The sequence below is a fragment of the Cupressus sempervirens genome, chromosome 7 (genome assembly GCF_028749045.1).
Source record: "Cupressus sempervirens isolate cs-2001-9-10 chromosome 7, ASM2874904v1, whole genome shotgun sequence".
Lineage (NCBI taxonomy): Eukaryota > Viridiplantae > Streptophyta > Pinopsida > Cupressales > Cupressaceae > Cupressus > Cupressus sempervirens.
Window position 1 is genome coordinate 80,918,795 of NC_143124.1, and position 27,314 is coordinate 80,946,108.

Here is a 27,314-nt window from a genome sequence, read left to right on the forward strand (position 1 = left end):
CAAACTCTTCTTGTTCTTAAAGAATTTCTTTTTGTTATATAATTTATTTTTACTTGATTTCTCTTTCTCATCATCCACATCATCAGGACTATTATAAGGACATTTAGATGCAAAGTGTCATATTTTACCACAATTAAAGAATTTGAAAGGAATTTTACCTTTGTATTTACCTACTTTATTTAATTTTCTTGATAAATGCACTTCAAGAACATCAATATCTTCTAATTTTGAAGGGACTTTCTTCACTTTCTTTTCCACCTTGAATGTTGCTTCTTTTCTTGTGGATTCATACTTGCCAAACTTTCTCATTTCATAAGCTACAAGTTCTCCATGAATATCTTCCATTGTATACCTGTTAATATCTCTAGTTTCTTGTATAGAACATATCTCAGAATCAAATTTATCAAGAAGAGATCTCAAAACTTTCTTTACAACATCAATATCATCAATTGTTTCACCAAGTCCTCTTATGCCATTTATAGTTTCATCTATCTTAAGGAGATAGGCTTCTACCTTTTCATCATTACCCATCTTAAGGTTTTCAATTTTTGATTTCAAATGTTGTATCTTACTTTCTTTAACTCCATCATTACCATGATATGTATTATTCAATTTGTCCCATACTTCTTTAGAAGAATTACAATGCATTACCTTAACAAAAACATCTTTAGATAAACAGTTAAGTATAGAAAATTTAGCTTTCATATCAATTTCATACTTCATCTTTTCATCAAGATCTATAGGTAAAGTATTAGGAACTTTATAACCATTAACAAGTGAAGCCCAAACATCAACATTAATAGATAACAAACATGTTTACATCATTACTTCCCAAAAAAGATAATCTAATACATCAAACATAGGAACCTTTGAAGAACTATCTTGAGCCATAAAAGATAAGTATTCCACTCAACCAAAATCTACCCAAAGTTGCTAAACTTTATATAGGGAACCTTTCTCTAATACCACTTGTTAGAGTGGGGTTACCATTGCACCAAAAGATCAAATTGTTAATGCCTGATACAACCACTCAACTTATAGTACATAGGAGGTGGTTAAGCCCTTGTCATGAATCTTGAGGTTAGTGCTTAAAAAATTTCCAACAATAACTATCTAGTCTTAATAATTCAAATATTCATCCTCAGCCCCTAATCCAACTATGTAGGGGTAAAATAGAATTAACCATATTAACACATTTAAAAGGGGGGAGACCAAGATCCACCCCTTTGATTAGGTTTTCTTAATACACAAGTATCAATACAAACCATAATACAAAAGGAACGACTTGTTGAAGTTGATGAAAGATCACCTACCTCCCAATAATCACCTGCATGCAAACACCTGTCACAAAAAGAGAGAAGAAAAAGCTATGGAGGCTAGAATTCTCAAATCCAAATATGAGACATTCTTGATGAGAAAAAAGAGGGATTACTATTATCAAAAGTGAATGAGTAAAATTAGAAAGAGACCAATCCTTATGAAATGAGATCAAAACCCTAATAGGTAAAACTTAGGTTACATGATAGTAATTAATAAAATAATTAATTATTATATGCCTAAAGTTTAGCTTAAGTAAACTAGAGATAATAAGTGACTTAATAATTAAATTAAAATTATTTAATTAATAATAAAATATCTTATTACTCTAACACCCCTCCCAACCTCCACACCCCCCCCCAAAATAAACTTAGGGAGTAGCCAAAAAACTAGAAACTACTTCTGAAAGCAAATTTGAGTCTTGACAATAAGGCCAGATGAGATACCCATGCACAACCAAATCACTGTAAAGAGGAGAAATGGAGAAAATCAAATGAGAAAAAATCTACTCCAAAAAGAGATGGAAAGAATGTTCCAAAAGATAGGAACAAAAGGATGTGATCAAGAAGAACACCACTGAAGCATGAAGTTGCAAACACTGCCAAACTATTGATCTAAAGAACCTCCACTATATAGCACATGGCTAGGTAGAGAAGACTAAGTTTGAAGGTCTAATAAATCAAAAATGGAAGGTATATTCATGGTCTCTAAAAATAGGAATAAAAGAATGTTTATATGGTAAATGATCCATCTCACCAAAATGCATAGGTATCTGGCCACTACAATCGCCTAGTACATAGGATCAAATATTGAATACATAACTCACTTCATCAAACCAAGAAAGAAATAGAGCCAACATAACCCCCCTATAATGCTGAGAGGTAAGACATGAACACTAAAACTGAATACAATATCTCCTCTAGAAAGAAAAATTAGGAATATTGAGAGTGCAAAAGAAGTACAAACACCTATAATGGCATGTGTAATTGACACATCATGGGGCTAATGTCATGGAAAGAAAACTCACTTGAAAAAAGAAGATGATGAATATGGCCAAAATAATACCCCCAAGGCACTTTATAATGTAGTTCAAGTACAACAAAAAACAAAGATGTGCAAGATCCCAAAATGCAATAGAGTGATACTTTATCTCAGTGCATTTGCAAAAATACTACAAAATGATGTGAACAAAGATCAAGAGAGACATAAGGCTAATATAATAGATAGTAAAACCCATGAAAAAATCATGTGAAATTAAAAAATCGATCTCTAAACCTGAAATAACAAAGGTATCCATTAGAATGCAAAAAAGAAAAAAGCTAAATGGGATGTCTCTGGAGTAGAATCTGGAAAATAGAATGTCTCAGGATATGTCTCCTAGAGTGAAAAATAGAACTTCTAAATTTGACTACATAAATCAGCAACCACACAATGTCAAAAATCTAGATAAACTGCACCATCATGATGGGCTTGAAACTAACTTTCTTGTAATTTTTTTTTTTGCGGAAAATAGAGTCTAAATGAGGAAGTTATGGATAAAAAAATGCTAGAAAAGAAAAAAAAATCACTACCTTGGAATCTATGCCAGAATGCATTGAGAAGTGTGCCCACTAGTACCATAAATTACCTCAAGATTTGTGCCAAAGAATTTTATTACCATACCAAATTGTCTCAATTTGTTTTCAAAAATCTTAATTTATGCACCCAAAAAGCTCGATTTGTGTGCCCTAAAAATTTAATTTATGTGCCAAAAATCAGAAAAAAATCTCCTCAGAAATCTACCAAATCTAGGAATAATATTTTTAAGACTCAAATTCTAACTATGTCCAAATTGAATAAGTTTTATATAACAACAGGGGTTTTGGGGTGCTCTAAGCTCAACGGTGATGTCCATTTGGGCTCAAAGTGACCCAAAAATTAGTGACCCCTAGATGCAACACAAAATAACTCTAAAAAATGAAACCCTTTGAAAGAAAATGCATAGATCTAAAAATTGATGTCAAATATCTCAAGAACATAATAGAGGCATGAAAATCTGGAGCTCTGATACCATGTTGAAGTTGATGAAAGATCAACCCCACAACTCCCAAGAATCACCTGCATGCAAACACCTATCATAGAAAGAGAAGAAAAAGCTATGGAGGTTGGAATTCTCAAATGAGACATTCTTGATGAGCACAAAGAGAGATTTTTAAATTATCAAAAGTGAATGAATAAAATTATAAAGAGATCAGTCATTATAAAAGGAGATTAAAACCCTAACAGGTAAAACCTAGGTTGCATGGTAATAATTAATGAAATAATTAATTATTATATGCCTAAAATTTAGCTTAAGTAAACTAGAGATAATAAGAAACTTAATAATTAAATTAAAATGATTCAATTAATAAGGTGTTATCTTATTACTCTAACATGAATAACTTGGATTTATTTCCCTCTCAAATCCACCTTAAGAGGAGTTTAGAAATAAGATAACCAATATAGAGCTAGGATATAAAGATATGAAAAGATGATAAAGTATATATAGAGATCAAAGAGGGGAAGAGGATATACCTTGTGAAATACAAACCTATAAATGAGCTATCAATTGACATCCAAAAGAGCTGACTGTAGTGACTTGAACAAAAATTGCAAGACAGACAAAACTTAGAAATTGTTTAGTGAACTATCAAGGTCAAACCATATGATCAGGGGCAAACCATTCACCATTGATGCAATAGGGGTGATCTAGGTGGACCTGATGGAATGAGTGAAATGTCTATTTTCGTTTCATAGTTCTAGAAAAATAAAAAAATGGTATCTAGATCTACAACTTATTTCCCAACCCAAAATTTGAAACCTACAAAATGAAGGATTTATTTGTTTGTTGTTGTTGGGGGGGGGGGGGTGGGGGGGTGAGTGGGGGTGTTTACCTTAGTCAAACCCATCTTTAGGAATTAACCTTGAATTGAAATAAAGATAGAATGATAGCTAGTAGTTGTAATATATCTAGCATGAAGCAATGTAAATCTATGAATATGCTCTTGAATTTGGAATGTAATCAAGTATGTAGATGTACTAACTTTTAAGTCAACTTGAAATATCCCTAGTAATGAAATCAAGGTGAAACCAATACCTTCATGAATGAATATGCTTGAAATTTTCCTTGAGAGGATGAATCTAGAAGATGCCAAAAGGATCTTGAATGTTGAAAGTGGAATAGTGCAATAGAAGATACACTCTTTCAATAGCTTGAATGCATGAATCCTTGATCTTCAATTGAAAAATTTCTTCAATGCCTTAAATACTTGAAGAATTCTTGAGAACTTGAGAGCTTGAGCACAAGTCCTTAGTCATAGAATGCTTGGATGAGAAATAAAGAAAATGGTGGGGTTTATATAGAGCTCAAAATTGACTAGCTTTTGTAAGCTAACCTACCTAGGAATTAAAACCTCAGAGTTATTTGGCCATGTGACCCAAAAAGAGGACCCAAAATAAGGTCCAGTCAAGAGCACACTGTGACCCTAATTGGCCCATAAAGATCAAGAACCTTTGGGATCCCAAAACATGTCCCAGATCTAAGAAATCAAACACAAAGTTTGAGATTTAGTCATTTAAGTGTAAAGAGTATATTTGAATTGGCTAAATGAAGGGAAAGAAGGACCAAGGTGAATAGATCCTACCTAAATCTTAATGCCATGAAAAATAACATCTTTAAAGAGGATTGATTAGGTTTTACTCTTATTATATCTAGGAGAAAGGATAGTTGAGAGAGGAAAGAAAGAAAGGTGCATAGAGAATGATGATTTCACTTTAAATGGGTGTTAAATCATCATTAAATTGAGGTGCTTCCAATTTAAGTCAGTATATTAATCCCCCACTTTAGAGAGAGTGTGGATCAACCCACACTCATAGTAAAGTAGAGAGAAGAAGAGAAGAATTTGATGAATCAAAATGAGGTAGAACATCACTTAGTTAAATGTAATAATCCCCTAGGGCAAAGGGTTCTAACTCCACATCCATACACTAGGGTGAAAAGAAAAAGAAACAAAACTAAATACAAAGACACAAGAAAGGAGTTAGTACTAAATAGACCTAAATCAACCAATGAAAGATACCTTAGCTGAAGAAATGTCTCACCCACTAATATCATATTTTCAAAGCTATTAAAAGAGCATATATAATGACATGAGAAATGCAAGAGAAACATCATTAATAGTATAACTTCAAGATCTATCTCTACTAGCATTAAATCAAGAGATAGAGAAGGGAGAGAAAGTGATTACCTCACCCAGTAGAGTGCCCACCCTACTTTGAATCACCAAGAGAGTCATTGTAAAAGATGGTGTTAAATGGTCTATGGGCAGTAACCCGCAGGTCAACCTAGTGAAGTTCCATCCATAGATCAACTTTCTTCATATCACCATGGCATGGTCTTGTAAAAATGCATTACCCATGTATGAGACTTAACATGTTGTGCTTTAATGTGTTACTTATATTAGGAATTAGCAAATTTGTTATGTGTTACCCATATATAAGATTTATCATATATGTGTGTCTAGATGTGTTACACAAATATGTGACTTAGAAAATTGTTATGCATTACGCACAAATGAGATTTAGCATATGTGCTTATCTATGAGAAAGAGAAAGAGATAAAGTAATGATACATCGATTTAAGAATGACTTAGAAAGAATACCAAGGATTTAGGGCTAAAGTACTCTAATTCATCCTCAAAATCTACATTCGATATCCCATGACAGTAGAAATAATATACAAAGAGGGTGACATATATGGCCCCCTCCTTATCATGTATAGATATTAGATATGAGAAGGTAGAGAAAGAGGATACCTACCTTATGCAAAAAGGATATATCCTTAAAGCAACAATGTGGACTACATTCATAGCGAAGAGCTTTAACTCTTATAATCTATGAATATAGACATGTTAGATAACTAAGGGGTAGCATGAATTAGTTATGTTCAATTATCCTATAGGCCTTTCAAACACTTTAGTACAAATTCAAACTTCATAAAATTCAACAACAATAACTCTGTCATCTCATTTAACTTCACAATTCATACTTGAAATCAAAATTGTTATCTTACTATTCATAGCTTTACCAAGTACTAGAACTCTAACTTAACTTTTACCAACTTGCAGTAGTAATGAAATATCATTAAAATCAACTTGGAACATAAAATCAATCACACATTTGATACTATGATTTAATGTTGAAACCCTATAAAGGAAAAAACCACTTAGGATCAACAACCAAAACTAATTTCACTTCTCTAAAGTGAGCTCTACTAGGAGCCAGCCTTGTCAAAGGTTACATGAACATTTTTAGTATGAACTAGTTAGAGGGTTTTAACATAAATATCACCTATACCTTATCACTCCTTGTCATTACTAAAGATTGGCCTGGTGAAAGGACTTACAAACATCACAAATCGATGTTACCCTATAAGATTTCACAAACTTGTTAGGTCCACTTGGTTAAGAGATTCTCTACTACAATGGTAAGAAAGTAGAAGTTAAATGATCTATTAGGTTTAGCACTACCTTGCTTGTTCAAATCTCAGTTCAGCTTTGTCTTCTTCCTTATGATCTTTCTTAGGTTGATTCACTTATTTACAATATCACTTTAAATTATCTTTGTTTGATCTTTTCAACTCTGTTTTCTGCTCAGTTCAACTTGCTTCTTTCTCTAGTAATTCAACAATAATGAGAAACCAAAACTTTCCTCAAACATCTCCTTAAACACTAATCTCTCAACTTCCAAATTTTTCTAGATTTTGTTGCTTAACCATAATCATATATCTCATTTTCAAAGTATTTAGTCATTTAGAAAATAGAACCTTCATTGATCTTTGTGCTCTTCCTTATCTTGCTTCAATCTCCATTATCAGATCTTTGTTACATTCTTCTAGTTGTAGATCTTGTAACAAACTTTGACTTTAACCTTTGAACTTCTTGAACGTTCTTTATTTCTATCATAAGTTAGCCTCAGATCTTATCTTTCTCAATGTATTCTTCCAGTTCAAACTTGGTGAACATTACATTTGACTCGGGTAATATATCACTCATTTAACACTTTAATTACTTGGCTAACACTAAAATTTATCTTCTCTTTGCCAATTTCTTAGTGACAACTATTGTCACTTGATGAATACATAAATTCTTCTTTCTCCTTGTTACTTGGTATAGCTTGTATAGCTCATTGAATACATAAAATTCTTCATTACATTGCAAGATTACATTATCCTTGTCTAACTCATTCAAGTTCTCATTGAATACCATACCTAACATTATTCCACCTAATCATTATACTTTATTCAAATCCTCTTCATCAATAAAATGATATGTTATTGAAAAAAATTGATCAATTGTGTGTTGTATCTGATGTTGCAAAAAATGTCATATCTTTACCAATTAGTGTTTATGGATCTCACCTGAGCAATAAAGATAGTTTCCTATGTCTATTGAGCATTCCAGTGCTTACCAAGTTTAGAAGATGGTGGCTATAAAGTTCACTCCGGCACCGATGAAAATTTCATAGAAGTTTAGTGTTAACTACTCTCACTCAGTTAACAAAGGAAATTTGGCATGGAACCAATGTTAACCGAGCTCACTTGATTGCCAAAGTAATTTTATGAAGTTGTAGTGTTAACCGAGTTCTCTTGGTTAACACAAGAAAATCATTTTAGAGTTAGTGTCTACCAAGCTTGATTGGCTAACAGAGGATTTTCTTGTTTTCGCATATTGAGTTTAATAGATTTGTTTGTTGGTTCTAGCTGACTGAAGAGATGAAGAATTATTATTATAAGTTGTATTCAAGCCAACTTGAAAATGTATATGATATAAGTACAAGATCAAATTAGGGATTGAAGATGTGTGAGAATTTGTAGAAGATAAGAAGATGCCTAGAGGAAGATAATGTGTAGGATAAGAAGAACATCCTTGTGGGAAACAAAGATTAATCTAATTAGGAAGAATCAATTATTGGAGCTAGAATTGAGATCTAAAATCAGCAATACAACTCCATCAGCAATTAAGTCATATCATTGTTTCTCTTTAATCATTGTAGTAGTAAATCAAATCTCTTAACAGAGTTAGCCTAATAACTATTTGTAAATCCTCTAACAAGGTGGCATTTCTAGATTGAAGTGTCTAAAGACCCCTAACAAGGCCACTCCTAATGGGGTGATTAAATCCTCTAATAGGGTCACATCTAACAATGTGTTTTGTAACCTTAAATAGGATTGGCTCCCAATAGGACTCACTTTAGAAGAGTGAAAAATAGTAACTAATTTTAATTGGTGGCTTTTTCCAAATTGGGTTTCTACATTATATCTTGGTGTCACTTGTGTTCATGCTAATTCTTTTATGTGTATGCAACTAAGTTAATTAATAATAATCACACTAATATCTTAAGATTTTCATGTTAAGTATTTGTCAAGTAATAGTTTTTATTGCAGTGCTTTCTAAGTTACAACATATTAATAGTGTTAATTGAGTGCCTGTGTGTTAACCGAGTGATAGTAGTTGCAGCAAAGTTTATATTTTGTACTAACATATAAGGGATCTAGGATTTTTTTTTTTTTGTAACTAGTTCACCCCTACCCTCTCATTTACTCCTCTTATATCTCCAACAATTGGTATTAGATCTTGTGGTGCTTGTAGAAAAGGTTTCAAGGACCTAAGCTAAAGATCAAGATGTCTTACAGAAGAGAGATTCTCAAGTTGAACAAAGATAACTTTGAGGCATGGCAGGAACTTATGAAGCTACATCTGGTAACCATTAGTGATTTAGGTCTAAAATATTTGAATACCCAGCATAAAGCTCTTACTAGAACTTTGACTATAGAGGAGATTGTTGAAAAGAAGAATCATAACATTACGATGATTGACATTGCGTCTACTCTTAATTATGTTGAATTTGATGAGGTCAAAGGTTTTACTACTACTCATGAAATGTGGACCAAGTTGAGAGATATCTATGGAGGTGATGATAATGTGAGGAGAGCCGAGGAAAAAATCCTAAGAGGTTAGTTTGATTAGATGAAGATGAGGGAAGATGAAAACATTGCAAAATATGTTGAGAGAATCAAAGAAAGTGTAAGTGCAATCAAAGCCTTTGTAGGGAAAATCGATGATGTGACAGTTGTAAGCAAGGTACTCATAACCCTTCTTCCTATCTATGTAATTAGAGTGTCAGCTATTCAAGAGATGAGATGTGATCCCAATAATAAAATAAATTTGGATGCTCTAGTGGGAAGGTTGACAACATTTGAGCTAGATAACTTTGATAATTATGTTCCTAGTTCTAGAAATCTTGAATCCTCATATTAATCCAAGTTGTCACTCAAGAAGAAAGTGGAAAAGTCTAAAGGAAAATAATCTAAAATTGAAGAGGAAGATAGTTTTGATAGTGATCTTGAAGCCATTGAAGCCCTGCTTACAAGAAGATATCACAAACAAAAAGGAAAGTACAAAGGTAAAATTTCTCTAATTTGTTTTTCTTGTGAAGAAGTTGGTCACATTGCTGCAAGGCATCCAAATAGAGAAGACAAAGAAGAAAAAAGGAACAAAAAATATAAAGGAAAGAAAGATTTCAAAAACTACATGAACTACAAGGATAAAAGTAAGAAGTCTTGTTTCATGGCTAAAGATTCTGATAGTAGTGAAGATGATGAAATGGTTTATATTCTTGTAAAAGATGAATAAGATGATGAAGATGATAAGATGGAACTTATTTTTCATGTTAGCAAAAATGATACATAGATTATGGATAGTGGATGTTCTCACCATATGACTAGTGATAAAACAAAGTTTAAACATATGGAACACTATGATGATGGTGTTGACATTCAATCAAGTTTGTTATTAGTGACAACACTTATTTAGATTCTATATGGTTACCGAGATTATTGAACAATCTATAGTGTTTGCCATGCATTTCAGTAGCCACCGAGCACTACAATTTCTAACAAGCATTTCAATGGTTACCAAGTGAATTCAGTCAATATGAAGTCTAACTATTCAACTCAAGCACTTCAGTGGTTACCAAGCTTTGTAGTTTCTATTGTATTGAGCTAGTAGTTCATGTAAAGTGAATTTAGTGTTAACCAAGCTGTATGATGATTAGTGTTTATCGAGTATAGTCATGGTAAACATGTCATTCAATTTATACTAAGTTACATAGTATCTACTAAGTCACCAGTGTAGACCAAGTTTGAGACTACTCTGAGGTGATTAGTATGGATTGAGCTTCTACTTCTACCAAGTGTATGATGATGCCAAGTAATGACAGTGAAAACAGAGTATCAAAACTTCACGAAGTCAGTCTTTAGAACCCGAGTCTTTATTTTTTTAGTTTCTCATGCATGCAATTAGATCAATAGATGGTAATTGTTATATTTCTATAAAGTGTTGAATTTGGTAAAGTTTTAGATGTTACTGATTCACCCCTCCCCTCTTAGTAACCTAGCATAGTCTTGAATATTTCCAGTAATTGGTATTAGAGCTTTGTGGTTCTCAGGAGAAATTTTAACAACTTGAGAAAAAATCAAGAATATGGAGATATACAAACTTGATAAGGAAATTGACAATGAAAATTTGGATCTAGAAATAGCCATTGCACAACTCAAGAAAGCTAAGGAGCAACTTTCTCAATCCCTAAAAATAAGGAAGGAACTTGCAAATCAAATGAATGATCATCAGTACATTGAAGAAAGAATTGAAGACATTTTCCCTTCAAGTAGTTCAAATGAAGCAAATGATGCAATCAAAGAACTCCTAGAGAAGAATTGTTCCCTGCAAGAAGAAGTAAGAAAGCTCAAAAGAGAACATGAAATTTAGTCAGTAAGGCTATGTGAAATCTTGCAATAGAGGAACAAGATGAAAGAAGAAATGGATGGAAGAAACAATGAAATTCAGAACCAATCCCTCAGCATGCAGATCTTATGGACCAAATCTCCAATGCAAATGAGGAAATCATGAGCCAAAGCTAGATTAATGAAAGATTAAAAATAATTTGAATTTGGAAAGACAAATCAATGAAAGAAGAAGAAATGAGCTAAGATTTGAAAACAAAACGAGTAAAAGATTGAAAAATGACCTAAGTAGTGAAAAGAAAATCAATCAAAGAATGATGAAATCTAGAGTAGACATGAATCAATTAAATCAACTTAATGAGAAGAATCTCTATAGGAAAAAGGGTAAAGCAGGAATTAGATACAAAGAAGAAGGTGAATCGTCCGAACAAGGTGCTCAAAGGAATCAAAGACATGCTATAGGACTAAAAAATGGGCTAATGCCTAACATACTATGAGCAAATCACAAACTCAATAATGTACATCAACACCTTCTAGTCTACCAAGAAAGCCAATTAAACAAAAAGGAGAAACAAAAGATTAAAACTTTCTCTTTCATTTGTAGCTCCCATGTCCTTCTTTCTTCTCCAAATGATGTAGCTCCAAATTTCCAATAGTGCACACAATGTTGAAGTAAAAGCCTATGATAATGATGATGCTATGATGCTATGATGCTATGAAGCCTTGGGTATGCGACATGGCAAGAGATTCCTTGGAGAATCCATGATGCATATGTCACAAGATGCCAAGTGTGGAATTCTATGATGCTTGGAAGTCAAATATGGCTAAATGTGGAAGAGAATCTATGACGCATCATAAAACATCTCAAGCCCACTTAAAGCAAAGAATCTATGATGATGGAAGCCAAATATGGATGTGTGTAAGAGAATAAGAATATTGGATTATGACATATCTTAGCCATGCGTCAAAGGAGAATCAACAAGGTGTCATACCCATGTGTCATGATGATGTGAATATTGTGTAGAATATTTGAATTAAAAATCCATATATCCACACAAATAGAAATCAGTAAAAAATGGAATTAACGGTGGAAAATGGAACTTAGGAAATTAAGAATTTCCATAATTTGTGGATGATGAGCCAATTAATTAATTGAGGATGAAAATTAGGAATAATAATTAGTGAAATGACATAGGATTAAATTATGGGTTATTTAATCCTATAGAGAAAATTAGTAGATGATTCACCAATTCGATTAAATAAGTGCAATAGTATCCTTTGATGAAATGTGATGATAATGGAGATTGACTAGGATGATGATGGATATACCAAAGCCAAGGTCAAATTGATTGATTGATTAACAATGATAACATGCCAAGGACACATGACATGAATTACAAACATGTAACACTTAACTGACATTATGAAATGCTACAAGATTGACATCAGTTGATAAGGTTGATCATAATAACATCGATGGACACTGTCAATGTTATTAAATGGTTGATAATGCCATGATCTGACATTGAGAGACCCACCAATGTCAAAGATCGGATGATAGTTTGACCTAGCACTAAGAGCCATGATAGTACTAAGATCAAATTGATAAGATTTGGTAGATTGATAGGTTTCCAAGGTACTAAAAGCCACAAAAATGCCTAGGATCAAATAGATGATGATTGATTTAAGGTATCTGACATGTTTTAGGTTCATTAAGACTAATTTTGGGTTGATTTGATATGATTTTGAGTTGATTTGAAATGGTTCTAAATTGATGTGAAATTGATGTAAAGGAGGATATGAATGATGATAGACATTGTTGAGATATGATCAAGTTGGCCAAAAGATCAAAGTAGTGGAATGAGAAATTGGGATGGATTAGTATAAAAATGTGATGAAACTATAGATGCAAACCATTTTTTAGCATCTACATTTTTCCCCTCTTTGATACAATGTGATTTAGAGCATTGTGTCAAAGAATAGCTGATGAGAAAGCCACAACATGCCCTAGTAGGGATGATATATATGGGTGCTCCCTCAATAAATTGACAAAGATAAGAATATGATAAGTCAATGTGTTAACAATGAGAAGAGAAAAACCATAGCAATTGATGGATCACAAATCAAAGCTAAAATGTGAAAGTTATGAGGTCCTGAGTGTAGAACAGGGTCAATCAAGAGCCTGAGAGTAATTGCATGGGTTACCACTCAAAAAAGTAAAAAAATGATTAAAATGATAGTTTATTTTTTTTCAAATGAAGATAAAAATCCAATGCAATTGATAGATTGAAAATCAAAGTTAAAACACAAAACTTATGGGCTCTAGAGTGCAACATAGGGGCACTAGGAGTTGTTCTGGGCATCCTACTACCCCAGGTGTGCCCAAAATGCACCCAAGTGCCCCTAATGCACACTTGGTAAGCCCAAGTGTGATATGATAGTACCAAGTGCAACCATGGCACACTTGGGAAGCCCAAGTGTACTCAAAAAGTATTGAATGTTCCCTACAAGGCTTCGGGGGCCAAAATCAACTTAACGAGGGTCAATCAGGAGCCCAATAGTAATTTCTTGGATTACCACTCAATATAGTGAAAAAATATTGAAAATTATAGCTCATTTGTTTGCACAACAAAGATATGAATCCAATGTAATTGACAGTTCAAAAATCAAAGTTGAAACACAAAAGTTATGGTCTTTGAAGTGCAACATAAGGGCTCCAAGAGCAATTCTGGGCATCCTACTACCCCAAGTGCACCCAAAATGCACCCAATGCACACTTGGTAAGCCCAAGTGTGCTATAAAAGTACCATGTATACCTTGGGCACACTTGGGAAGCCTAACTATGCTCTAAGAGTGCAGACTACACCCTAGAAGGCTCAAGGGGCCAAAATCAGCCCAACTGGACTCAAAGGACTTGAAACTGTGCGTGCATGCCCAAAATGATGGAAAGATGCCATAAAATGAGTGAAGCCATCAAAAATGGTCAAATTTGGTTAAATATGGTTTTAAAAATGTCATACTAAGGTTGGACTAGGTGGAAAGCCATAAAAAGTTGATAGATAGAGAAGGATGATGCAAGAATGAATGAATGCCAGATGAAGATAATTTGGTGTATCATAATACATGATCATGGTGGTGGACCAAGAGATGAATGATAGAAGACTGAGGAGATGAGATGAGGACCAATTAGAATGAGGTGAAGACTTTTTCTTGCAGAAAGTGCACTATATGTCAAATGGAGCTTTATTTTGATATGGCAAATGGAATGCAACGCATCATGGAAAAAAGGGCCAGAGCGCAAATGCAGACCTTTTGTGTAAAAAAGTATGATGTAGAAAAAAAATTACCTTGTCCTTCTTAAGGCATATATGCATGCTCTAGACTCTCAAAGGTATATTTTAACAAACAAAAAATAAAAGATGACCATGAACCATCCCGACCACTCTCATAGATCAATTTATATCATCGAGTGGCATAGGAACATGATCAAAGAAAAAAAAAGATAAGATAAATTATTCACTAAATAGTGTGAGTCAACATCTATTCTTGTCCATTATTACTTTCCTTATAGTGTTTTAGGTCTTTAGCTAGTGGTTGACAGTGTGGTCATGTGATCGTCTAGTTTTTTTGAAGATTCAGTTGATACGTTCGTAGTGACATGTTGGACTGATTGTTGGTTCACATTGTTCAAATAGTGTGATTGTCTTGAAAGTGTGGTGCTTGAGTTTCAGTCTACAAAAGTGCAAGTGTTTAAGAAAAAAGGGGTGATTATCCATAGTGAATATTTAAAGGTTTATTACAAATTTTTGGTGGATTTTGTGATTTTTAGGCTTTTGGGGGATATTTGATATTTTTGTGTGACTAGCTTCTTTAGGACATTTTATGATTTCTAGGGTTTACTTCAGGATGTTATATGATTTTTAGGGATTTCTTTAGGACATTTTATAATTTTTAATGATTATTTTAGGGCATTTTATGATTTCTAGGTTTTTTTTCAAGACATTTTATGATTTTTAGTGAATTTGTTCAAGACTTTTTATGATTTTTAGTGATTTGTTTAGGATGTTTTATGATTTTTAGGGATTTTTTCATGACATTTTATGATTTTTAGTGAATTTGTTCAAGAATTTTTATGATTTTTAATGATTTGTTCAGTACGTTTTATGATTTTTAGGGAGTTTTTCAGGACATTTTATATTTTTAGTGAATTTGTTCAGGGCATTTTATGATTTTTAAGTGATTTTTGTAGGATCGTATTTGAATTGTAATGATTTTTTTGGGGATCATATTTGAATTTTTAGGATTTTTTCAGGATTGTATTTAAATTTTTAAGATGTTTTTAAAGATCGCATTTGAATTTTTAGGATTTTTTCAAGATAATAAAAGCATATACAAGGGTTAGCTCCAATCCATTATGTGATAAGTCTGATGAATAAAAAGTGCTTAGGGTTATGCCCCTAGTTCAAGTTCAAACTCATGCACTATGTAAGTAATATGCCTCAAGAAAAGACGCAAATTATGTACAAAGGCCAATGACAGAGTATGTACAGATTGGTGATGCTTGGATAAGATAACAAGGGATATTAACCAGTTTAGGGGCCATGGTCAAGGACCAAGGATGTCTTGCAATATGAAGGATATGATCAAGGAATGACAAAAGGGGGAAAAACCTGATGGAATCTCGATAGATGGAGGAGCAACAACTGATTACACATGGCACCTATTTACCAGGTTTTTACCATGGTACTTGCCCAAAGCGCCTGTTTGCTAGGTTTTCACTTGTGGAAAAAAAATTCTCTTGACTCAAATTTTCATGCCAAGATGCCTATTTGACAAGTTTTCATCAAGGCATCCATTTTTTATGACTTTTTTCACTTTTTTATTTTCTTTTTTTGAGGACTTTTTGCCTCTCTTTTTTAATATATTTTTGCAAGTCTTTTAGATGAAATCAAGAACATTGTTGACAAATGTTGAGAAGAAATCTACTATTGGTGCTGCTAGCTAATAATCACTGGATCCATAAATGATCATAACTATAAAGGATTTTTTCTGAGTCTATGGCTAAAACCAAACCACTACAAAGGCCTCAAGATATACCATCATGTACCATATGTAAGATAATGTCTGCTTCTTGTGAATTAAGGCATTTGAGAATAATTGGGTCAATAGATATTTTGTATGAGATGTCACTAATGATAACAAGCTCAAAGGCTTGATGGATAAATGTTTTATTTTGGGTATTGGATAGGTTAGGTAGTTGGGTTTGGGGATACACAACTGGATATAAGGAAGGATTGGGAGGATTGAGACCAATGACTTCCCACATGAACACTGATTAGGAGAGTTGCAAAAGACTTTGTGGCATGTTGAACACTGGAACATTGATATTCATGGCATCATCTTTTTCATTTTGTATCCTTGGGAGCTACTTAGCATTTGATTTTTCATAGTCTAATGGCACCTTTTAGTTTTCACCAAGAGACCTATGAAAGTTATTTTTTTCTTTGATTTCAGTTTCATAACTGGAAGATGGAGTTGACTCCCAACAATATGCCAATGTGTTCTCTTCAAGAGAAATTGCTTCTATATGATTTTTTTTCATAATGTCTCCATATATTTCAAAGTTTCTTATAAGAGTGTCATCATTTTCGAATCAATCAAAAATTGGTGGTCCATGTTGTTCCCAATCCAATACTTTAGGATAACTTGAGGGGATGTGATCATCAATGTTGAATGGGTTTTGGTTAAAGGTATGGATATGGGAATTAGATTCCATTGTATCATTGGGGTTATGCTCAGAAGCTAAAGGATTGTTGGTTTCAGGTGGGATATCCTCAGATGCTTTTTCATCATTCAAAACATCCATAGACCACTCCAAGACCACTCCATCCATCATAGCCTTGTTTCTACATCATAGTAAACCCAAGTCCATACTTGCTAGGAGATATCAAAGTGGGTTTTTGTTCTTCTTGTGCTTTCTCCATATAAACAGAAGTATTATCATTGGTAGAAGTAGTATTTTGTGTACTAATATCATAATGTTGTTCTTGTGATGGTTGTGATTTATGTCATGTCCCCTTTTCAAATAATTAAAAAATAATAATCTTTGTTAAGGTAGGCAGGCCCAAGAAAGTCAAGTTTCGGAAAAAGGGTGTCAATCTTTGGAAACCATTGGACTAATAAATGAAAATTATTATTAAAATATGTTTCATTAACCTCTCTTGGACATGATTTATAGTTATTCCCTCTTTTAAGGGGTTTGGAGGCATTTTGGGCGGATTCCAGAACTTGATTTTTGCTCAATTCTTTGTTATTATTCAGAGGCTGCCAAACCTGTGGAGAAGAAGACCCAAGAACGGGAGTTTGTAGGTTTCCAGGGAGACCCAAAAATGGGATTTTGAAGGTTTCCAAGAAGGATAAGGATGGGAGTTTGAAGCCATTCCATGTGCATGCTCATACAGAGTTTTCCTTTGTGTTGAATAGTGCAGATTTGTGAGTTTTCGGGTGTGTTTTTTTGTATGAGTTTGGTGTTTTCAGTTGAGTATTTCATATCAGTTTGGGTTGCTGCTGTATTTAAGACTTTTAGATGTTAAAATAGAGCTGAATATATGTATTGGGACATGATTAGACTTCTAAGGTAGATTATTAGTGTTTTTGTGGTGTTTCAAGGCATTTTTGTGTTAATTTTGGGAGCCCGATGAGCATAGTTTTTGTCCTACATTTGTGAACTATTGTGTAAAGGCTATATAGATATAGAAATTTCATTTTGTAGGCTGTTATGTTGCTGAAATTTCTGTAAAAATGTCCATTTTTAGATTTATTAATAATTTGTGAAGTTGTGAAGCTTTTGGCACTATTTCGGTCATACCCGATTTGGGTTTTATTGAGAAATTGGTGGACCTTTCTAATATTGGTTGTTTGATTTTAAAGATCTTATTTGAGGCTTGAAATATCATATAAAATCAGAAAAGGGATATTTTAGTGGTATCAGAGCCATGATCTTGCCAGCCTGAGGGTTTGTAGAAGTTTGCATGTCAGTTTTGACAACTACCCAAATCTTGCATGTTAGTTTTGACAACTACCCAGATCTTGCATGTTAGTTTTGACAACTACCCAGATCTTGCATGTTAGTTTTGACACTACCCAGATCTTGCACGTCAATTTTGACAACTACCAAGATCTTGCATGTCAGTTTTGACAACTACCCAGATCTTGCATGTCGGTTTTGACAACTACCCAGATCTTGCATGTCAGTTTTGATAACTACCCAGATCTTGCATGTCATAATTTATGATTGCATGTTCCTTCTAATCAGCTACATGTCAAAATTTATGGTTGCATGCTAATTCTAATAATTTGCATGTTAGTTCTTGGTGAATTTGGTGGTTGCATGTTGCTTCTAATCAACTGCATGTCAAAATTTATGGTTGCATGCAACTAAGTGAAAGAGAAAAGAGATATTTGCAGCGAGAAAAGAATAAAGAATTTTTGATCAAACCTCTAGTTGAAAGTAAAAGTACAAAATCCAAAGAAGGGAAAAGTATGGATGGTCCAGATGAGATGGCAAAGAAATTCTTCCAAGACATCCAAAATACTCAGAAGCAAACAGTGGATAGTTTGGCAGAAACTAGAGAGGCTTTGCAAATAATGATAGAAAAACTACAAGGAGTTGCATCTATTAATGAGAAAGGGAGCACTTCAGAGGAGCCAAGAAATCTAAAATCCACACCATCTAAATCAACCAAAACTATTTTCTTGCCTGCAGATGAGCCACCAGTACCAAATCCAGCCATTAATCTTGTGGAAGAGGTTACAAGTAACTTGATTACATTAAGAGCTACTTACAATGGCTTAGATGATGACTTTCGTAGTTCGGTTCCTTTTAGAGAATATGTGGATATGATAAACACTTTGATGCCCAAGAAAGATTATAGAAGGGAGCATGACATAAGTGGAAGAGAGCTCAAAAATAAAATAAGCAAGTTTATAGCGCCTACTTTTGATGAAACAAATAAAATTTCAGCTAGAGCATGACTACAAAAATTATAGACCCTCTTCACACTTAACCCCATGAAGGAGAGTGATGCTGCTCAAATTGCAAGTCTACACTTGGAAGATGTAGCCTATGATTGGTGGTATCATGGAATGACTACTCAAGGTCATGATCAGGTAACTACATTTGATGATTTTAGTCAAAGAGTGATTGATAGATTTGACCTCAAGGATGATAATTATGAGGATGTTGTTGTGCATGATGGTGAGATACTTGGTAGAGATGAGCAAACATTGAGAATTCATGACATTTTTGAGAGAGAGTACTAGGCACAATTAGATGTTTCGTCACATGAGGTTGAGGCTAGTAGTACTTCACATGATTTATCCCGCCAGCTGAAGGTGAGTGAAGACAGTATTGTGACTACATTATCTCATCATGATAGGTATGTGAAATTAGTTGGTATTGGTCATATTACTCAAGTGAAGATTTTTCTTGAGTTACCAACTGATTATAGTTTACAGATATGGACTCAAGATTGTTATATTAGCATTTGAGATTCAGTTGACTGGAAATCTTTAACACTTTTTGGTAGCAATGATTGTTTGGGTGCTATCATGGATTTGATTAGCAGATTGCACAATGTTGTCTTTTCTTGTGCCAGGAGCTTATCCGATGTTGGTATTAGTTTTTATACATCGATGTTGGGCTTTATTCATATATCCAGTCGACCATACTTTCTGGAATGTGTTGATGATATTTCATATTTGGTAGTGTGTATAGATGAGTCCCAGGATCATATTGGCATTGATGACATCCAGGAGGATGCAGTGGGCAGTTTTGAAGACTTAGTTTCCTTGGGTACAGAGGAGTTGGACAGCAATGCTAATTTTTTTGATACTTTGTATGTTGTTATGAGCTTTAGATTTGATTCACACGATATGGATGGTAATAATCTAGAGACTAGTAACTTTGAGGATACTCCTTTAGACAATGCATCAAAGGAGGTTTGTAGGAGACAGTCAAGCCAATGCCATCATGTGTCTAATCAGTTCAGAGTTAGTGACTGAGACATTGCTATCACTTGCTAGCATTTTAATGTTGTCATCAGTTGTTAACAGTTTATGGATGGGGTTATCCTACTAGTGATGAGCAGGAAGGTAGTTATCTTTCCTTGACAGAGATCCACTCTTTATGGGAGGCTATTAAAATTTTGAGACAGAATTATATGTAGTTGGTCACCGAGAGAGATTATCTTATGGAGTGGGGCAGTATAGCATATGATGCATTGTTGACCAAGGAAGATGAGGTGAGTGAGCTTACTGAGTAGCTTGAGGTGACTTCTAAGATTCTTGAGAGTACGCTATTGGATTTCAAGGAGTCACAATTTCATTTGGCTAAGGTAACCATGGAGTCAGAGCGACTATAGTCTTTACTTGATTCTATATAGTCACAAGCTGTGGTGTTTGGTGATTCAAGGATGTCCATGGCCGAGATTTTCAAAGACAATGGAGATAGGGATACATCCATCCTTGATACTAACATTGGCATATCAGGTTCATTCCCACTAGAGTCAGGTCCAGTTAAGTTGGGTGTTGTAGGAGATTGTTGTATGCCTGACATGGTGGTGGCCTCTAGTACTGATGGCACAAAGACTAGAGATGTATCAAAGATCATGTGTGATGTTGGTGAGTCGACAGTTGGCATGGTTCCAGCTAGTAATACTACTCCCTTGGTGATATCTTTGAAGGTAGTAGTCAATTCCAACATGGTTAATGATCAATTGCGGTTAGTTTCATCTAGATTACAGTCTGAGCCACTAATTGAGATTGGAAAATTCTATCGGCATTACACTATGAGGTAGGCTCATCAATTTACCTTTGATGACCATGTTGATGAGATGATGATACAGAGATGTACTTTGGTTCCTAGTGCTTATCATCAGTTATGGGATAGTTTGATGCCTCAAGATGAGAGTTGTGATGGGCATGACATGGTGATAGGTTCTGCAATTGATAGCTTGATAATATGTGACTTAGAGTAGGACTTTGGGAGTGATGCTTCAGTGGGTGTTGTTATTGATTCTACTCCTTTGGCTATGACATCTCTTGACTTAGCTAGTGATCAGTCATAATGGGTTGTATCACTTGTTCATGGTGAGCTATTGACTGAGGTTGGTTTTTTTAATCAACATTATATTGCAGGGTATGTACATCTGTTAGCATTTGATCCTTGTTTTGAGGAGTTGATGGCAAACAAATTTGATTTGGATTCCATTTCTTACTCTTTATCTTGTAATTTCTTTTCACCATCAGTAGTGCATGGGAGTTATGGTTATGAGATAGTGGCCAATGATTTGCAGAGTTGTGTTGATTGCAGGAGTTGTACAGTGTGTGGATTCTCTATACTTGGTAGAGTTTCATTCGAGAGCATTCACCATTGTTGCAGAGTTGGATTGCACATTCCGTATATGCCAGTGGGATGCGTTGATGGTATTTACTGTGTTGGTAGTTTGATTTGTCCACTTTACTTGGGTTTTGATGTTCTAAGAGTTTGTGTCTCATGGGTTTTTGACTATGATAGTGGTGATTTTGGAAATTGGTTGAGCTATAATTGTTAGTTTGATTATGGATTCCTCTTGATCATATTGCAGAGGATATTGTAGGAGCTTGTGTTAATTGGTAGTAGTATAGTTCATGGCTACATTTGGGATCTAGGTGGATTGATTGATTTATTGTTCAGCCATTGCTTGAGGACAAGCAATGTTTGGGAGGGGAGGACTTGTCATGTCCCCTTTTCAAATAATTAAAAAATAATAATCTTTGCTAAGGCAGGCAGGCCCAAGAAAGTGAAGTTTCAAAAAAAGGGGGTTAATCTTTGGAAACCGTTGGACTAATGAATGAAAATTATTATTAAAATATGTTTCATTAACCTCTCTTGGACGTGAGTTACATTTATTCCCTCTTATAAGGGGTTTGGAGGCATTTTGGGCAGATTTCAGAACTTGATTTTTGCTGAATTCTTTGTTATTCTTCAGAGGCTGCCAAACCTGTGGAGAAGGAGACCCAAGAATGGGAGTTTGTAGGTTTCCAAGAAGGCTAAGGATAGGATTTTTAAGCCATTCCATGTGCATGCTCATACAGAGTTTTCCTTTGTGCTGAACAGTGCAGATTTGAGGGTTTTCGGGTGTGTTTTTTTGTATGAGTTTCATGTTTTTAGTTGAGTATTTCATATCAGTTTGGGTTGCTGCTATATTTCAAACTTTAAGATGTTAAAATAGAGCTGAAAATATTTATTGGGACGTGATTAGACTTCTGAGATAGATTATTAGTGTTTTTGTGGTGTTTTCAGGCATTTTTGTGTTAATTTCGGGAGCCCGATGAGCATAGTTTTTGTCCTACATTTGTGAACTATTGTGTAAAGGCTATATAGATATTAAAATTTCATTTTTTAGGCTGTTATGCTACTTAAATTTCTGTAAAAATGTCCATTTTCAGATTTATTAATAATTTGTGAAGTTGTGAAGCTTTTGGCACTATTTCGGTCATACCCGATTTGGGTTTTATTGAGAAATTGGTGGATCTTTGTAATATTGGTTGTTTAATTTTAAAAATCTGATTTGAGTCTTGAAATATCATATAAAATCAGGAAAGGGATATTTCAATTTACCATGATATTAGGGAGAAAGTGGTGTCTCCCTAATGTGCGATACTTGAGACATAAAGTACTCTCCACACCCATTATCTTCAATCTTCATCTTTTCCTTGGCCTTACTGAGGAGTATATTTGCATCCAAATATTTAGAGGAATCTATGGGTTGTGCTTCATTATTTTTTGGGACTTGGTATGTAGTGGCATCTCTAATATTAGCACAAAATTGGAAAGGATTTGGATCGCCAGGGATGGTAACCTCTACATTGTTATAGGAAAACTTCATTTATTGATGATATTTTAAGGGCACTACTTTCGTTACATGAAGCCAAGGGAATCCTAGCATCATGTTGCAATTCATTTCTGTATCTAGGACATGGAATAATGTGTCTATAGTAGTTGGACCAACTCTAATGGGTCATATGATGATTCCCTTGGAGAAGCATTTTCCATCATCATAGGCCTTTATTGTGATTCTACAAGAGGGATCTACATCTTCTTCAGAATAACCCAAACCCTTGACAACCTTAAGAGTACAGATGTTTTGTCCTACTCCTCCATCTATTAAGACACATCTGACTTTGGCATTATGGATCAAGACTTTGACATGAAGGGGATCATTGTGGTTGGGTTTGTCCTTAGGAATATCTTGAGGGGAAACGGTGATATGTTGTGAGGCGGATAGGTTCCTAGCCATGGCCTAGAACTGGACAACATCAATGTTATTTGGGACTACTAACTCTTTAAGGGCCTAATCAAAGATCTTATAGTTTTGGGGAGATGCATGTAGTAGGTCCAAGATGGATATTTGTCCAGGGAGTTTTCCATGCTGTTTGACAAGGTTATAATAAGATGAAGTAGGAGCATTAGGTCTACTAGGGAGTGCAAGTCTAGTAGAGGTAGTAGGTATAGATGGAGCTCTAGATAGGGTGATCTTGGTATAGAGTGTAGTGATAGCACAATGAGGGTCTTCAAACTTTAAAGTGAATATGGATATGTGGGAGTAAGACTCATTAAAATAGTTGAAGGTGTAGTCATATCCAATGTGTGTGTAATTCACATTAGCTAGTGAGTTTGAGTTTGAACTAGAGGGCTTCTCTTTGTCATGATTGCCCAAAGGATCTTTAAAAATATTGTGATCAAAGTTGGATTCTAGTAATTATGGATCAACTATGATTACACCATCATCAATAAGGTCTTGTATTGCATGCTTTAGTTGGAAACATGATGAGTTCTTATGTCATTTGGTAATTTTTTTTCATCCCACTAATCTACTTTAGTTAATGGTTCATCTTTGATCGAGGGTAATTGTAGGAAGTTATTACTGAGTAACTATTGTAGTTTAGTCTCAAGAGGTATCCCCAATGGTGTGAATTTCCTATCCTTAGTTCTAGGATTTCTTCGAGGTCCATCCTGTGTGGAAGTCTCAATCTTCTATTGTGGAGTTGATGTTTGATTAGGAGTTTGCAAATTCGTAAGGTTTGCACCTTTCAAAGTTAGTTGAGGTTTTGCTATGCTAATTGTTTTTATATCCACAATGCCATCATTGGTCACATTCTTTTTTTTAAAGAAAAATTTTTCCTTGTCAGTAGATGAATTGGTGTTTGCATTATCCTTGTTCATCTTGAGGATTCCCTTATGGATAAGAGCATCTTCAATATTGGCCCCTTTTTTCATTAGTTTAGAGATGGTGCTTGGACTTTTGATTTTGAATTCATATATTAAGTTGTGGACTAAGTTTTCAAGGCACAAGTTAACTTGTTTTTCTTTAGGAATGTTTAGTGAGCATTAATTGACTAAGCTTCTCCAACATAGTAAGAACGTGATAAATAGTTTTCTTATCTTCTATTTTGTTGAGCACAAATCAAAGAGTATCATCTCATTTGTAATGTTGACGGCAAAGTGGGAGATGAATTTTTCTGCTAGCTCTAACCAAGATTTGATAGTACCAAGAAGTTTGGAATACCATTTGAGTGTAGGCCCACCTAGAGAACAAGGGAACAATCTCATGAGATAGGTGGGCTCATCAATAAGTTTGGTACAAGAGGCACAAAATTATCTAATGTGATCAATAGGGTTGTCTTTTCCTTGGTATTTTTTGAATCTTGAAGCCTCAAAGTTTTTTAGGAATGGAGGCATATACAAACTTTTATCAAATGGATTAGGATGTAAGTCACTTTCTGTATATAGAGCCTATTTCTTTTGGACTCCCAATGCCTCGACTTGTTTGGAAATTTGTTTGAATTATTGCAGTAACTCTTTATTAGGTTTTTGTGTGATAGTCCTCTCTTCAGGTCTTTTGTGTCTATGAGTAGATCATTTGCTATGATGAGAACTATGTCTACTTACTTCTAAAATTTTTGTGTCTGAAGAGTTCAGTCATGTGTCACTAGGTGGTGGAGGTATGTTGGTACCTCAAAGACAGAAGGGTCTTTGTTGCAGCACATGTTGTGGTATTTGTTGTGGTATTTACTATGGCATTTGTTGCGATATTCACTATAATTGTTGTACCATGTGATGTTGTTGCATCACTTGTTGTGGTTGTTGTTGTGCCATTTTTCATGGCTGTTGATGAGATGCCTCTATTGGTTGAATGTGGGACACTATATGTGACTGTTGTTGTAGAGGTATCTATTGAGGTTGTTGTGGCACATGCTTTTATTGTAACAAATATTGTTGATACATGATTTTTTTTTCAAGGTGTCATTGGTATTCCAACTATTGTTTGAGTTGCTCTTGTTGTTTAACAAACAAGGTTTTTTGTTGTTAGAATTGATGCTAGTACATTGCATGTAAGTCAAGTGGATTTACATTTGAATGTGTACTAGGGATGTTAGATGTTTTCACCACTTGCGGTTGTTGTTGTTAGGGTTGATGTTGATGTTGATATGTTGAATGTGTGTTAAGTGGATGCAAACTTTGTTTTGAATTTGAAATATTAAGTCTTTGTACCATTGTAGGTTGATGTTGTCATGGAAGTTGTTTATGTCCTTGAGAATTGAATATCATGTTTGAGTTGTTGCTTTGGTACCCTTGTGTGTTAGATGTTTCTCCTTGGGACATCATGTTGATTTGATAATGAGATGTGTTCCTTTTGGAAATGGGTGTAATGTCAATAAGACTTTTCCTTTGTATGATAATAGGGATATTTGGACTTGATTTTTCACATGTTATACTTATGAGAGGCTACATAACATTTGATGTCATAACATTTGGAAGAGTTAGGAGTAGTAGTGCACTTTGTTGATTTTCCTCCAAAGGAGGTATGTTTGGCATCCCTAGAGTACAAGTCCCTTTAGGTGTGTCTTGTTGTTGCATCATGTGACTAAAATCAAGTATTAATTTCCTATTGGGATATTTAGGGAGATTATTGTTTCCATTTAGTGGTGGCAGTTCATCAAACAAGGGATTAACATTTATGTGTTCAAATGTACTTTGGAGGATTTCAATGGTTGACTCTTGATGGGACCTTATAGTTTTCATTATTGTGTTTAGAAACTCCAAAGGTTGTTTTCCCTTATCTAAGTCCAAATTGATCATGGGTTGTATTTTTCAAGTGTTAGGTTGGTTTGATGTTTGGACTTAGGTCACTCCAAGTGTGGATTAAACTTGAAAATTTCTTGGGGTGTCAAAAGTTTAAAGTTTTTGTGAAAATTCTTTTCTTGGCAAGCCCTAGCCATTTCTTCATTAGTGATACCATAATCAATGTTAGAGTCAGAGTCATCACTTAGGTGTACAATACCTTGCTATGTGTTTGGTATGTTAGGGTTGAAGGTACTTGTGTTGGGTTTACTAAATTTGAAGGAGTGTGTTTGTTCATCCTCAGGTGTGGTTGGCACACATCCCCCTCCAGGTAGTATCGATATGAATATGGGTTCAAAGTTAGGACTCCATTGAACCATACCATGTGTGGGAGATGTGTTTAAAGGGAACCTCATAGTAGATGTTTTGTTTGAGGTTTGTTGTGTCATTCCTTGATTGTTAGTGTTCTACAGATACATATTGAAGGGGTCCACAAGTAATAGTTGTGATGCCTTGATTCAATCTTTGTCAAAGGTTTGTTAGGCTTTCTTTCTTTTCTTCTATCCTCGATGAGGTTTTCATTGTGTTGGTGCTTTAGAAAACAAAGGTTGATAAAGTTCTTTAGGTCTTTGTGCTGATTATCTCCTAGTGAGTGCTGGCATGATACCTTAGGATGTAGATGCAATGGAGGAAAACCTAAATGGACTCTCTGCCTCCCAAGTGCACACCTAAACTACCATCTACGCTCAAATAGTACCAAGTTTTCCTATGGTGTAGTTGGGGCCAGTTTGGGCATAGTTAGTAGTTTCTGGGCACATTTGGGAAGTTGGGTTAAACATCTACTAAATCTGAGTGGGGTGGCTACCAAATGTATATGAGCAATGTTAGTATGCTAATATAAACCAAATTTAAATAAAGCTTCTACAAACTAAACAAAATTCAAAAACTTCAAGATAGACTAAGATGAGCTCTCAATTGAGAATATGAGCCATTAATGGGCTCTCTTAATAA